Source organism: Triticum aestivum, chromosome 6B, assembly GCF_018294505.1.
Source record: "Triticum aestivum cultivar Chinese Spring chromosome 6B, IWGSC CS RefSeq v2.1, whole genome shotgun sequence".
Lineage (NCBI taxonomy): Eukaryota > Viridiplantae > Streptophyta > Magnoliopsida > Poales > Poaceae > Triticum > Triticum aestivum.
This window is the reverse complement of record NC_057810.1, coordinates 686,494,801-686,511,052: the sequence shown is the minus strand read 5'-3', so window position 1 is coordinate 686,511,052 and position 16,252 is coordinate 686,494,801. Positions and strand designations below refer to the sequence as shown.

General features: G+C 44.9%; 1 pseudogene; it reads left to right on the top strand.

Annotated features, from left to right (window-relative positions):
- Positions 1-5,597: 5,597 nt before the first annotated feature.
- LOC123139621 (uncharacterized) lies at positions 5,598-12,044 on the top strand (annotated as a pseudogene).
- Positions 12,045-16,252: the final 4,208 nt, after the last annotated feature.

Genomic DNA, 16,252 nt, shown 5'->3' with positions numbered 1-16,252 from the left:
ATATCCATACCTTCATGAACCGGTGTAGACTCATAGTCCAACATTTCAGCCTCTTCTTCAAGTGGATCGACCGATTCTGAAATCTGGCCGAGTGAAGGAGAAGTAAGAAGTGTTGCAGACGATGTAATAGTTGTCGCATCGTCCTCCTTGGGTGGTGTAGGCACTTCTGTGATAGATGTAGAAGCTGATGTATCTTGTATTTGTTTAGGCCTCCACACTTGTTTTGCTGGAACCATGGGTCGAGTGTCATTGAACAACTTATCGCTTTGCTTCTCGGCCTCCTGCTCTGCCATCTCTTGACTCCTTAACCTCTGTAGTTTCCTCTTCTGTGTCTTTGTTAGCCCTGGAGGACACCACTTTGGTCGATATTTAGCATCTCTCACCTTTACTTGGCTGGTGCTTGCTTCATGGTCATTAAACGAGTGTTTTGGCGCGATAGCAAATATCGGCTCAGTCGAGTGGTTATGCACAGTCGACTGCTATATGGGGAATGTTTCAGTGCCCAAGATAAGTGAGTCTACATCCATTTTCTCCTTGCCTTTTCCCGACTCAACTGCTGCAACACTTGGTGACTTAACACGCCATTCTTTTCGACTTTCCAGATGCATGAAATTTCCACTCGGGCGCACCTTTTTACTCGGATGGAATCCACTCGGATGGACGTCACTCTGATGGAATCCACTCGGATGGAATCTACTTGGCCACATTTTTTCACATGGATAGCTTCCACCTGGGTGCATTCTTACACTAGGATATTTTCCACTCGGTCGCATATTTTGACCAGCCGACTGATAGTCACCGATGTTCGGTCGGCCATTATATGAGTAATCAAGTCGATTCCACACAGATTGCCTCTGCTCTTCTGAAAACTACGCCCTTGGTCCACTCGATTTCACATACTGACTGACTATATCATCTGATGGTGACCTTGGTCGTTTCAAGTATGATGGCCGGTTAGAGCTAGAACCATCTGACTTATTAGCATATTTGGGCAGCAACATATCAAAAGTTGGCTTGATCCGCTTGCGTTGCACTTTAGCTTCATTCCTCTTACATTTGCCAACTTCTGGACTCTTGGGTTTGACAAATTTAACTCGAGTGTCCTGCTGCACCTGTGTTTGCCCCCCGAGTGTAGGATTCTTGATGGTGATCTTGATCACTTCCTTGCCATCGGTTTGCTTATCAAGCACAACATGTCTCCCCAAGACCTTGTTGCCCTCCTGGTCCTTCCTCGGCTCACCAACAATGACATTAGCTTTATTAGCAGATTCGTCTACCTCCGGCCGAATGAGCAGCTTCTTCCCTTCTAACTCCATGGTGTTCATTGGAAAGAGTTGTTTATCAACTTGCATCTCAGAAAAGTTCAATCGTCCGTCATTAATGGCCAATTGTATCTGTCGTCGAAAAACATTGCAATCGTTAGTAGCATGAGAAAAAGAATTATGATACTTGCAATAAGCACGCCGTTTCAGCTCTTCAAATGGCGGTAAAGTATGAGATATTCTAATAATCTTAGCCTGCAGCAAAGCATCAAATATTCTATCACACTTAGCAATGTTAAAAGTAAACTTGATATCTTCATCACGATTCTTATGAATCGGTTTCAGATCATTGCAAGTAAAGGGTTTGGCCTTAGATGCCCAAACAAATTCAGTAGCAAAAACATCACCCTCATCGTCCGAGTGATCACTATCATATTCCACCATATTCATCTTTGGACGATCGGCTTTGTATCTATGCACTTCTTTGAGATCTTTGCTTCGGCTTTCCTGAGCCAAAGCCCTTTGTAAGACTTGGTTAATATTTAAGAACTCATAGCCTTCTAGCTTTTCTCTAATGGGAGTTCTCAAACCACTCAGCACCAGGTCTGCCAAGTCTCTCTCGGTTATCACCAAACTAAAACATCGGTTTTTCGTTTCTCTGAATCTCTTGACGTAATCGGAGACCGATTCATCATGCTTCTGTTTAACCGATATTAGATGTGACAACTTGAGCTCATTGTCGCCACTGTAAAAGTGATCATGAAATTTCTGCTCTAGCTGCGACCAAACTCGAATGGAACCATGAGGTAAAGAAGAAAACCATGAAAATGCGGTACCAGTTAATGATAAAGGAAATAAACGCACTTTCAACTCATTTAGTGAGCCTGCTTCACCTAATTGTGCCAAGTATTGACTAACATGCTCCCATGTGGTTTTTGTGCCCTCTCCATTGAACTTAACAAAATCTGGAATTTTATATCCTGGAGGGCACTCGATGGCATCAAAGTACTCGGGGTACGGCTTTTGGTAAATCCGATTCCGAGGTAACTCAACCCCAAAATTCTCTCGAAGCATCTTAGCCATCTCCTCTCTAAGATTAGCTAGACCATCATCCATAGTGGACGATGAAACTTGTGGCAGTGGCATAGGAGGAGTATGGTTACTAGCTGTAGGTAGGAATTGTGGCAGGTATGTCGACCCATAATTTGCTAGTGGTCGAGTGGTTGTAGCTGTAGGTAAGGTTGGGTTCGGCGTTGCCACCGAACCTGGCATGCTCATAATAGGATTAATGGGTGCAGCCATAATCTGATTTGTTTGGGTAGGATAATAAGCCATTGGAACGGGAGGCGCCGATGCAATAGGTAAAGCCTGATTAGGGTTTTGCACACTAGCAGCTACACCATCATTACCACTAGTCAATTGAGATGTATTCTTCTGAGCATTAGTATTTTCTATGAAAGTTTGATAGACTAGATTGTTACCATCAGCAATACGACTTTCAATCTCAGCCCACTGCTCAGTAGAAAAGGTAGTACTCATAGAAGGTTTAACCAGCTCGGCTTGAAGAGGAGGGAACATGATTTCTTCAATCGGAGTGATGTTGCCTTGGCGATCCTTCTTGAACTTTGCAAGGAACTCTTGCAAATCCTTCTCTTCGCGCGCCTTCTTGTACTCCTCATAGACTTGGCGATGATCAGCCGATATCTCATCAAGACTGGGCTTAATGATGTTATCGGCGTCTACCTCGGATGGCTTGGGAAGATCAGACATGGTGGATGATGATGATTGATCTTCGATTCCCCAGTGGAGTCGCCAAAAAGTGTGTTGACACTGGCACTTGTCACACGAACACGTCAATGTGTACCCGCGGCACCGAGGGAGATGCTCCGCAACTCACACCGCGGGAGGCCGACTTCCAGCGCGATACGCAAGACACCAAGCCCGCGCTTTTGGGACCAGACGCCTCGCTCACCCGGGAGGGACCCCGTCAGGGCTTGCGGCGACGATTGGCTGCTCGAGGTCGGCCTTACCGCCCCTAGAGCCTCTGGATTCGCAGCTCTCAAACACGAAGAACAGCGAAGAACGAGAGAGAAAACGATGGAGAGATAAAACGTAGACAGGAAAAAAGTAGTATATTGATTTGTTCGATTGTGTGTTGTTCAATCGGCCGTCACCCCCAACATATATGAGGCGGATGGACTTCCCGTACAAGAAAAGGATTCATCTAGGCTTTCCCTACAAGAAAATTGCATCAATTCACGTCCAAAACCCTAGTCAAATTCGGACTAGTTTTATCCGAACTTTCCAAAACTGTTCGGTTTAAACTGACTGTACCTTGCTGATCCTTTTTGTGATGGCAAACAACCTCGGATGGAAACGAGTCCCAAAGCAATCTTGACCGTTTCGACAAGACGAACATCTTTCATGTTGAACGTTTTTTCACTAGAGGTCATCCCGAGGGTCAAATCGCTCGTGCAAAACAGCAAATTATTCACGCATCTCATCAGACACACCCACATATGTGTCTGGTTCCGGGCGTCATATTTTGCTCGCTGGAGGGTCTCGTTGTGCGGCTCTAACTTTTGCATACGACCTCAGATTGCGACGATCTTTATATCAAAATCAATCGTTTCGACGAGACGAAGACAATATGTGTAGATAATTCTTCCATACGGAGCCGTCTTGGGGGCTTAATCAGCCGAACAGTGTTCTGAATACAAAATCCAGTACTTTGAGCACAACTTCGGCCTTGGAGATGGGGTCGGATGGCTATGACTTAAACATCAAAGTTGTTCCTCTCAGCGATGTGAAACTTTCCATGCTGAAAACCCTCTCACTCGAAGCCATCCCATTTTCTTTTTATGTCATGCCAAAATCTGGTGTCAACAATGCTTATGAGTGTATGTAAGGGTAATGGATGCTAGAACTTTCTAGAAGAATTTTGCGGAAATAAAATGCAAGATTTGATACCCACGGTGGTGGAGGCGGACCTCCCTAGCCAATGGATGTATGTGCAAATTTGATCTCAGTTTACGTGTCAACCTATCGCTAGCTCCCTCAATTCTGCCCCCCCCCGGGGCCAAAATTGCATGCTAATCTACACACGCTCAGTCGTAATCCTAGCAACAGAACCGCACGGGATGGACACTTAATTTCTCAGTGCTCGTTGTGTCACTGGTAAGCCGTAGATCCATTTTGCCGGGCCTGACTAAAAATCTAGTGACTTTTGCTTAAGAAAAGAAATTGAAATGATAAGAACCTGATGTCAGGACAGGGGCATGACAAATTGAACATTTTTAGGAAATTCTAGTGACGCAAGGATGCCAAGTTAGTTGACACACACAACAATTTTCAGTCAAAAATAAACTGAAGTACGAAATTGTCATGCTTGCCTACTAAAGTTGACATCAAGAACATTCGATTTGCCATGTACTTGTACCTGACGTTATTAGACTCCAAAAGACCCCAAAAGAAGCCAGTTGCTGTTTCTACCAACGTGAACGCTAAAGGCAGAGCTAGCAGCTAGTGATCCATCTGATTTAAATCATGTCGCTTTCCTTGCTCAACATGGAGAAACTATACATATTGTTCGAAAACATTTGTTTAGCTCGGAGTAAATTTCAAAAAACCATCACAATTGTGGACCATAATTCAGAAAACCGCCACCATTCGTCCTTTTTTCAAAAAACCACGAACATTGTGCTGGCTGTTTTCCAAAAACACTTATCGCTGAGGTAAACACTTGCTAAGTGTAAAACTAACAGATTGGTCCCACTATAAGTGATGACGTGGCTACAAAAACTAACGACGGTTGACTGGAATATAGTTGACCGTCAAAAAAGACCTGGGCCTACATGTCAGTGTGATCTTATTCTTCTGTCTAATAGAAAAAACACACCCGCCCTCCACCCGATCACGATTCACACGGACAGCCGCCGCCGCCCCGATCCGAAAGGATCCCACGCCGCACCGCCGGTCACCGTCGGCGAGGGATGCCGCTGCCGGCCCGCCGTTCTAGCAGGTGTGAGTAGCAGCGGGAGCCGCCACAGCCGTGCACGGGCGCGAGCAGCGGGAGCAGCCCCATCCGCTCATGGGTGTGCGAGCAGCAGCACTGGCAGGAGTGCCCGCGCACAGGCGCGCCGCGGCGGGGGCATGGTCGCGAGCAGCAGCGAGGACCACGCACGAGTGCGAGCAGCGGGGCCACCACGGCCGCGCAAGGGCACGCGAGCAGCAGCCCCGTCCGCGCATGGGCGCGCGAGCGTAGCACCGGCCGGAGTGGGCGTGCACGGATGTGCTAGCAGCAGCCCCGTCCATGCACAAGCAGTGGGAGCGGCCATGGCCGTGCACGGGCGTGCGTGCAGCTGCCCTGACCGTGCAAGGGTGCGCAAGCGGCAGTACTGGCCGAAGTGGGCGCGCACGGGTGCGCTAGCAGCTGCCCCTTCCGTGCATGGGTGCGCGAGCTGCCGTCTCCTCCAGAGCACGGGGCACCGTAGCGGGGGCAGGGGTGGCCCGGGTCAAAGGAGCCATCCCCATCCGACGGCGGTGGTGCGGATCCTGGGTCACGGGTTGGCGGCGGAATTGGGGGCCGGTTGCGGGATAGTGGGGGAGCGGGGCAGCGACAGCAATGGGCGCCGGCGGTGGTATGATTTGGGCAGCGGCGGGGAGTGACTCATGGGTAGGGAGAGCCGGAGAGATGGGAGGTGGGACAGTGATGTCTACTAGCCTTTTTTTGGGTCCCGATAACTGCCACACGTGTGGTGTATCGGGTAGTTGTGCCACACGCCTCGTGTGGCATGGACAGGAGGAACCTGCCCGCACGACCGCGTCCGGGCGCGCAAAGGCATGGCACGCACATCCGGTGTATGGCAACCCCGCCCGCACATCTGGGCCAGAGGACCCCGCAGTCCGCACGACCCAGCCGTCCCGGCCTCTGATCGATCCCCAATCCCGCTGCCATCTTCTCCCACCTTTCGAACCCCTACCTCCATCGCTGGCCTTCTCTGGTTGCCATGGCACCCAGAGCAGATCAGTAGGGCCTTCCCACCGCAGACCACACCCCAACCCTCCCCCACCCCCCGTGCCCCCCACTCCAACCCCGCCCTCCAAAGAAGACCAGCTAAAAGCAGGTGAATCTCCCGATCTCCCTACTGCTTCTCATCCTTCTTCTGGGCAAAAAATTGCAAATTTACCGACGAAGGTGGCGACTTGATCCATGCTATAGGGATAAAACACTACATGGTTTGTGTGTCTTCGCAGTTGCCAAGCAGAATACACTAGATCTGCCATGTACTACGCTAGAGATAAGCTTAAGTTCTCAGCCGACTGATGCAAATAGTTGGTAAATGAATGGATGCGTAGGAATCCATAAAAAAGGGAGAGAAATGAGAAATTTGGAATAAAGGGGGGTGCAAAAATTAATTGCCACTGGTGTCTAACATCAGTTGCCACCTATCATTGTCGTTAACTGCCACCATGTTAACCTATTGCTTGCCATCCTATTGTAGTGGCTGATGCCATCGAATCGAATGGATAGCTAGCACCCACATTTTATAAAAAGAGAGTGGATGTGCATGTCCTACTTACCATGATATGTTGGTTGCCTACGCATGAAAATGTGATAACACTGACTTCTTAACTCCTACGTGCAAGCAGCAGAAGGATACATTTTTTGTGGATTGTTGATGCGTTCTTGTTCATGCAGTGATTGAGAACACATTGGCAGAAACGAGAAGCGGAAAGAATGAATCACGGAGATGGCGCTGATCTTTGGGGTTCTCAAAGGCCAAAAACGCCCCCTTGGGATGCAGCAGAATACAGTCAACTCACACTACAAGAAATATCTCAACTAGTGACCTTCTGTCAGTGACCCTGGAAGAATTGGTCATAGATCTATGACCATTTGAGACCAATTGGTCAAAAGCTGTTCGGGGGGTTCCAAACCCTAAACCATTGCGACCATTTTGGTCAGAAAGGTCGTAATTTCCTTACACGAAATGGTCACAAAGCAAACAGTGCAGGTCCACTGCCTTATTTCTAGTTGTTAACGACCAATGTAGATGGTCATAGCCTTGTAGATTGTGGTGGGTTGTGATGACTAGGTGCCATCTCATCAGTTTTGCCTATGTGTCATGTCCATGTGTCAATTTTTGCCCTAGGTTGTGAAGCAACCTATATTTCTGTTATTCCAAAAATTCCCAAAAAATTCTCATAAATTGTTTGGATCATATCTTCATCAAATATGTCGAAAACCTTCGTTGCCTAGTTCAAAAATAACTCAACAGTATTCATTTTCCTATCGTGTTCAAAGCAGCACTTTGTGAAGGAAGTACCACTTTGGCATGTCCAAATGGTATCCATTTTCTACAGTGCTTTCCTATGCCCAAATAACCATCCACCACCAAATGCCAGCTCAATCCATTCGTTATTTTGAGCCCAGCTTCAACATTCGTATTTATGTCCAGTGTGATATTTTGCAAATCAAGTACCACCTAGGCTCCTCCTTTTGAGCTGAAAATTTGTGAAGACGGTCTTCTTAGTAACTGATCATCCTCAGCCAAAACTCACGCCCATTAGCCATGTGCATTTCCTGTACCGCAAGTCAAACACTTGGCTGCTTATTCATGTTTGAGCATCGATCGGTCTCCTTGCGAGAACTTTATATTGTGATTTTCTTCCTAGCACCTACTTGGGGAGTGCCCAACCCACTAGACATGCCTAGGACACCCAGAACACATGGCAACACCACGGTCACGCGGTGACCACGCGGCGGGCATGCGAGCTTACGCGCTCTAGAGTTGGGCCCCTCAGCCACCGTCCAAACCTCGATGTCTCGCCATCAAACCATGTATTTCTGATTAAATAGATACTTATTACCCAAAAATGATTTTTGGAAAAAATAAAGAGCAAACTATGAGGCAGCTGCAGTTCAAATTTGATCCGCTTCCTACTGAATCAACGGGAATTTGTCTTTTTCACCAGAGGTGGATCAAAAAATTTGACACCCAACCATTTTGTCAATTGTGCATTAAATATGGCCTAGTATTTTATAAAATTGATTAGGTCCAATTTTGCAACAAATAGATGGTAGGTCCTTCACAAAAAAAACTCATTTCAGGCACTCGGAAAATGGAAAATGAATTTTCTGTGCAAAGAAAATGAAAACTCCCTTAGGCAACATTGTTTGGAATTCCAAGATGCACCCTTGTGCACAATATGAGGTCATTTGAAAAAACTATGCCATTAATGTGGCCACAAGATTGATCATTTGGCTTGAAAGCCATGAATCTTCACACTTGATAGCTCATTTCTGAGAACACTTTTTTAAAATAATTACCGTATTACAAGTTTATTATTTTTCCTAGAAACTTGGTCACATATAATGACACAATGCGAAGGTTTTCCAATTTTTTGATTTTTTTGAATTTTTTATGCCCGTTTCAAAATGCGGTCAAAACAGCGGGCTTGACCGTTCCTATCTAGTGGTTGAATCTTGAAATTTTTTTGGTGTTTCTCTGATTAAATAGGTACTTATGTACCTAGAAATGATTTTTGGAAAAATAAAGACCAAACTATAAGGCACCTGCAGTTCAAATTTGACCCGCTTCCAACTAAATCGGCAGGAATTTGTCTTTTTCACCAGAGGTGGATCAAAACTTTTGATACCCAACCATTTTGTCAATTGTGCATTAAATATGACCTAGTATTTTAGAAAAATGATTTGGTCCAATTTTGCAACAATTATTTGGGAGGTCCTTCACAAAAAAACCTCCTTTTGGGCACTCGAAAAATGGAAAATGGTTTTTTGGTCCAAAGAAAATGAAAACTTCCTTAGGCAACATTGTTTGCCATTCCAATATGCACCCTTGTGCACAATATGAGATCATTAGAACAAACTATTCCATGAATGTGGCCATAAGATTGATCATTTGGCTTGAAAGCCATTGATCTCCACACGTGATAGCTCGTTTCTGAGAACACTTTTTAAAAATAATTACCGTATTACAAGTTTGCTATTTTTCCTGGGAACTTGGCCACATATAATGACACAATGCGAAGGTTTCCCAATTTTTTGATTTTTTTTTTGAATTTTTTATGCTCGTTTCAGAATGCGGTCAAAACAGCGGGAATGACCGTTCCTAGCTAGTGGTTGAATCTTGGAATTTTTTTGGTGTTTCTCTGATTAAATAGGTACTTGTGTACCTAGAAATGATTTTTGGAAAAAATAAATAGCAAACTATAAGTCACCTGCAGTTCGAATTTGACCCGCTTCCAGCTGAATCGGCGGGAATTTGTCTTTTTCACCAGAGGTAGATCAAAACTTTTGACACCCAACCATTTTTTCAGTTGTGCATTAAATATGGCCTAGTATTTTAGAAAAATGATTTAGTGTCATTTTGCAACAAATGTATGGTTGTTCCTTCACAAAAAAAACACATTTTGGTCACTCAGAAAATGAAAAATGGTTGTTTTGAGCAAAGAAAATGAAAACCTCCCAAATCAACATTGTTTGTCATGCCTAAATACACACATGTACAAAATATTGGTTCATTTGAACTAACTATAAGAGGTTAAATGTTTGCCTGAATAAAAGGATACAAGCTATAAGAGAAAAAACAGAACATGCTTAATTCTGATTGGTGGAACCAGTCGTGGCATGGATCAATGACATGGCAAACATCTGTCCATCCATCAATCCGTCCGTCCATCCACCCCTCCGCTCTCTCAGCTAACCCTAGCGATCCACCCCTATCTCTCGCACAACTAACCCTAAACCCTAGCGATCCACCTCTCCCCTCCCCTCCCCTCCCCTCGTGTAGCCGCCACCCACTTCTTCCTGTCTCGATTCCCACCCACATCGCCGTCGCCGCTGCCGCCGGCCTACGCCCTCCCCCCACACCGCCGCCCTGAAACCCCCTCCTCACCTTCTCTCCCCGGTCGAGCAGTAGCAGGTGAGGCGGAGACGGCAGCCAGATCCGCCGCGTTGCTTCCGGATACATGCCCTCCCCACCACAGATTCATCTTCAATCCCTCCACCGACACCCAACCCCACCCCCACAGGCGGCCTCCCCTAACCCCATCACCACCGGCGACCTCCCTCCCTTGCTCCTCAACCCAACCCAGCCCTGATTTGATTCAGTTCAGAGACAAACCCCCTCCCACATCCCCGCCGCTGCCACACACTGCCAATCCCCTCACTCCACCACGCCTTCTTCATGTCCCGATTCCCGGACGGGCGTCGACACGGCCAGCGTCAAGATGTCCATGAACCCCTTCTGCGAGATTGCCATGGAGGAGGAGTTGCGGCTCCGCGAGGCCGGCGCCGCCTCTGAGGACGTCACCGCCACAGTCAGTCCCGCGCAGGCCGCCGACATGCTACGCACCACGCTCGCCATGGGCGCTGACCGTGCCGTCCACGTCCTCCACGACCACGACCCTGCCCGCCCGCTCCTCCCGCTCGCCATCACCAAGATCCTCCGTGCCCTCGCGCTCCAGGAGACCCCCGGCCTCCTCATCCTCGGCAAGCAGGTTCTTAGATCGGCCTCGATTTAGTCAGTTTTTTTCCTCATCTTTCATGGTGTCTAACTTGCTCTGCTTCCTGCCTGCGCGTGTAGAGTGCTCCCTCCAGGTGAAGTCTCCCACCGCAGCGCCAGGGGATTCGTCTCCGAGGACGAGTTCCTCTCCATCCCGGAGTTCTCCACCATCCCGCTCTCCCAGGTCCGTCCCTCCCCCTCCCCCTCCGTCTCTCGTCACCGAGGCAGCCAATTTTGTGCCCCTGCTCGCTTTGTCCTCGTCGTGCCACCTCCAGATGACTCACTAACTGACTGTAGTACCAATGCGTGCCTCTTGTTTTTATGCGATGTCCTTGGATTACACACACATCACTTGCATCTACTACTGTTTTCCAAGTGGTATTGTATACAACTCTGTCCCCACTCAGTTTTTCCACTAATTGGGAAAAACTAATCAAGCATTATACCAATCACAGAACCAGTATGTAATCGATCGGCACAGGGAGTTTTACCATACATGTGGAACCTGAATATCTCTATGAAGCCAAGCACCTTCCACATCTGCTTGGAAAAAGCTTTGGCTATCTTTGATTGGGTACGAACGGAGTCATAGTTTTCAAAGACTGGTATAATGCTTTTTTCCAAACACGTAACACTTATCATAGACCACAAAAATCTCCATATAGATCATTTCTACTGAAGATTTGCAGCTCATTTTTCTTCCCCAGTAAAACTCGGTGTATCTTATTTGTACATATAGTGTAGTTTTTCCAACAAAACACGACCTCCCTTGCAAATAACATAGCCTGTTGACTTTCTTTACTCAGTTTGACTGTTTTAGTTATATTTAGGAGATTCAGCAGTGTCAACTATGAAGGTGATACTGATTTTGAGCTTCCATTTCTTCTATTTGCAGAGGTTGCTACGTATGGTTGATGGATTGAACTTCAAGGAATTTGTTTCTTTTCTCTCTACCTTCAGTGCAAGGGCCAGCCTTCAGCAAAAGATTGAGTGTAATGCTTATCACGTTTATTTTCCTCTTTTTGCTATCTATCGTCAAAGGAGTGTATGTTGGTTTGGGTCTCTGTGATCCTTATGATGACTACTAATTTGCTGGTCCGGTGTTGATCTGGTTTGTGTTTCATTGAGCAGTGAAATTTAAGGTGTATGACATTGATGGCAAGGGGAAAGATCCTTCAAGGACATGGTAGAGGTTTCAAGGGACTTAACAGGCTCATCCATGTCAGAGAAACAAAGAGAGGTTATGATTTGATCCAATCCTATATTTCATTGCATAGTACTACATTCACTTGCGAGTACACTTGCTAAATCAACAAGAACAAATGTGGCTCTTTCCTTGTTTCCTTTTCAAATAATTAGTACCCTGCCATCATAAACACATCAAGTGTGTATAATTTGTTTCCAAAGTGAAGGGAACCCTGACACTAAATTGTAGGTTTCTTCATTGCAGTAAATGTTCAGAGTAGCATGCTTCGCAGTGCAAATTCCTATGTTGATATTTACTACTACCTCTGTTCCTAAATATAAGGCTTTTATTTATGAACAGAGGAGCATTAGCTAGAAAATATAGCCTTGTGTGGAATCAATCCTTGTGTATCTAAGAGCTCAGTATCCTCTCGTTGTTGAGGCGGCGAATTTTATTCCCCTGCTCGCTTTGTCCCCGTCGTTCCAGATCCAGATGATTGACTGACTGTAGTACTCGCGTGTGCCGGCGAAGCATATCCTTCTTGTTTTTATGCGCTGTCCTTGGATTACACACACTACTTGCATGTTCTACTATTTTCCTAGTTGTATTGTATACAACTCTGTCACCACTCAATTTGGATAACAGTTGGGATTCCTCGGGAAGGAAGTATAATGGGGAAAAAACTAATTAGGGTTCCCCACTCAATCAAGGAGCTAGGTGCATCTGAAAATGTTATTCCAATTGCCTCACAGAACCTGTACGCAATCGATCGGCATAGGGAGTTTTACCATGGTTGAACACATGTGGAACACATCAATACACCCACTGATTTTTTTCACTTGATACATGTGCTGCTCTTTTTCTATCTATGTATGCATCTATCTATGTATCTATCTATTCCTACCAAGCAAATGGAAACAAACAGTGGAACACTACCTAATCTAGTCTTGTATAGTTTCAGGTGTATAAATTACAGACTTGTATAGTTTCAGGTGTCCCCTCTTCATTCATTTCCTAATCTAGTGTATACAGACTTGTGTAGCTTGTATACTCTATTATTTGCCAATACTCTATTTTTTCAGTGGAACATTATCTCTTGCTTGCACACCCTCTTATTTTTACTACTTGTATAGTTTAATTGATATATGCTCTATATGTCTGTATGGAACCTAAAAAAACATGCCATACAAGGAAATGGAAGGCTTGTGTAGTTTCACCTGTTCGTTGCCAATGATTAATCATCTTGTTTGTTTTTTGGCCGCATCTGACATACATTCTTATGCCTGTTTACTCCAGGTCAGGCTCACGTTTCCCCTCCTGCCCGCCGACGCACTGCTTGCAAACAGAAATGAAGCGTCAATGATATGAACCGCAACAACAATTGACAGAGCGCCATGGACCCCAGAAGGGACGCAGCTGCTGGCTCTGCACCAAAGAGAGCCATGCATGCACCATTGGTTTTGTCGTCCACCGCTGCTCCCCATGTCCCAGAGTACTTGCTTGTTGCTTCATTGAATTTCTTGGCTGGTGCTCGCAATTGCGTGGTTTGGTTTCGTTTGACTTAGCATTGAATCCCTCAATTTACCATTCAGTGGACAATCCTCTCATGGTATTTGTCTACACTAGATTACTCCTACTATGATGATGATGTGTCTGATGATAGACACCATGCAACTAGCCACACATGTATTGATAGTTTATTGTGATTATTACTGTACCATGAGTCATTCAACACTTGAAGGCACTGAACTACTATTCTGTATTTTATAATATGTTCCTGTTATGCATGACATAGGCTTGATGAAATCTTACTCTTTTAATCACAATAACATGGCAGTAACATGTTATCACGTTGGATGAAGAAAATCATATGTAATGAGTTCTTTAATGTTTAATTACCTCAATTGTCAAGCACTGTTTGTTTTTGTATACATTTACTGCTATCAATCGACTACAGTAGTCATCTGGATGCTTGGGACTTGCATATATTCTGCTGCACTTGAAACATCAAGAAGTATTTTTCCTTGTGTTTTGGAACAATTGGTGAACTTCACATTCCTGAATATATGCATTACTATTCGGTATAGGTCTAGGTGGCTCTTCGTATTTTACAACTCCTTATCATGCCCCTCTAATATTTCTATAGGTGGCCATGAACTCAATAAATCATCAGGAAATGCCTTTGCTGCAGCTCACCTATGGCCTTGTTTGTCCTGCAGGTTAGTGAGCAACATTAGGAGGAGGAGCTCAAGCAGGACACCATGATGCACCACTGCAACAGCAGGTAGCACGTCCATCTCCCTCTCCCTATGCTGCCAATCCTTTTTGTTTCTTTAAAACTAGGTCCAATTAGCACACAAATTGACTGTTTATTCTATCAAAAATCAGTTTACAAGTCTACAGAATTGTGTTGATGTTCATCATTAGAGAGAGGGAGAGAAAACCAAGATTCAATGGTTGATGTTTGTAAGCTAATTAAACGGCTTGCTTTCTGCTAATGGCCCATTAGGTAGAGTAGCTATGCACCTGGTGGTGGTCATGGCCTTGCTGCTTCATCAGTTTTTTTCCTTTGGGCCATTAGCTAGCTATGCTATGCATGTGGTGGTTAATTTGTAAGAAAGTTCTCTCCTTGTTTTTAGTTTCCTTGCACTAGCCAAATTCATCCTTTTTTAATACTAGCACTAGCACAATATCAGCGTACTAATACTTGTTAAATTTTGAGTATGCCACTGCTACTAAAACAACAACAACAACTAAGTTGTTGCACTCAATTAAATTAGCCTACTACCTAATCTATTAATTGTTTCTCTTCCACTATTTCGGTATCTCTTGGTTTGCAATGGTACAACTATATGATGAATACACATCATGATATATACTTGATGAATCTGCCTGCTACATCTCAACTTGTGTATCTGTTTCAGTATCTCTTCCACTTTGTATCTGTTTTCTTGTATGAATAGGTATCTCATTTTAACTAGTTGAAGAACAAAAAGCATGGTACTAGCAAGATCAATTTGTGTTATCATTCATCTGTTGTAACACCAAGTTTGGTCTATTAACATGGCGTTCATTTTGTGCTACAGATTTGGAAGCTGGGAATCTGGGGAATTTGGGGAATGCGAAGTTGAAGAGACATAGAGTATATAGACTGTGATTGCCATTGTATTGTGTTATATGATGATGTAACATGATGATTCTGCTATTTTGTCTTTGTTGTATGATGTATTAAACTGATTCTGGTTGTTATGTGAAGTACTACGTGTGTTCTCTAACTGTTCCCACTTGAATGTTGGTGATTTATTTACTAGCAAATTGAAATTTAAAGAAAATGACCTTGACAATTGGGACCCACTTACTAGAAGAACCTGACAATTGGGACCATCTGAATAGTCAGTGGGCCCATGTTAAAAAAAGAAATACTTGAACTGCTCGGCCAAAATGGCCATGGCCCAAAAATAAAAAGGCTACGATGTTGGGCTTGGCCCATGAAGCTAACAAAAATTGACAGAAAAAATACACTAAATTGGTTGAATTAATGGGCTAGGCCTATATAAACACCCAATTGGACCGGACCGATTCTAATTTTTGACCTTTTCAATTGGTCACAATTTTGACACGTCAGATTGCCACGTCGGATCCGACGTGGCCTGGGTAGACTGCCAGTGACCAAAACAAAAGGTCATGGGTTCAATGACCTTCTGTTTTGGTCGTAAACATCTACGACCTTCTCACAGAGAAGGTTGCTATAGTCAGTTTACGACTGCCAGCTTTTGACCTTCTGTTTTTGGTCACAAAAAGGTCTCAAATGAAAAACCATGACCTTTCAGTGACCAATAGTGGTGGTCACAAGTTGAAATATTTCTTGTAGTGTCATTTCCGCAGGGCCGTTGCTGCCACTACTAGAACAGTACGCAGGCATTGGTATGATGCATGATAACAAAAAGAAAAGAACATTTGCCGTGTTCGCAACTATGATGATGACATTCTACTTATGTCCTACACTGTCATTTTTAGCAGGTTCTTATGACCAAAACACACTGAGGGGGGCACCATGGCAAGTTCAGTCACATGGCGCTAACACTGACAAATATACGGGCAGCCACCTTCAACTAGCTAATGTGACAAATCAAGGTAACGCATACGAAAAAGAGACATACTGGTGTGGGCATGAAAAAAAACTTGCAAAGGATGGCAAAAGACTCACGAGTTGTGTCGGGAAAAATTGCAGAACCTTCATGCAGCACGTGGCATCAGGCGGCACCCATGTACCT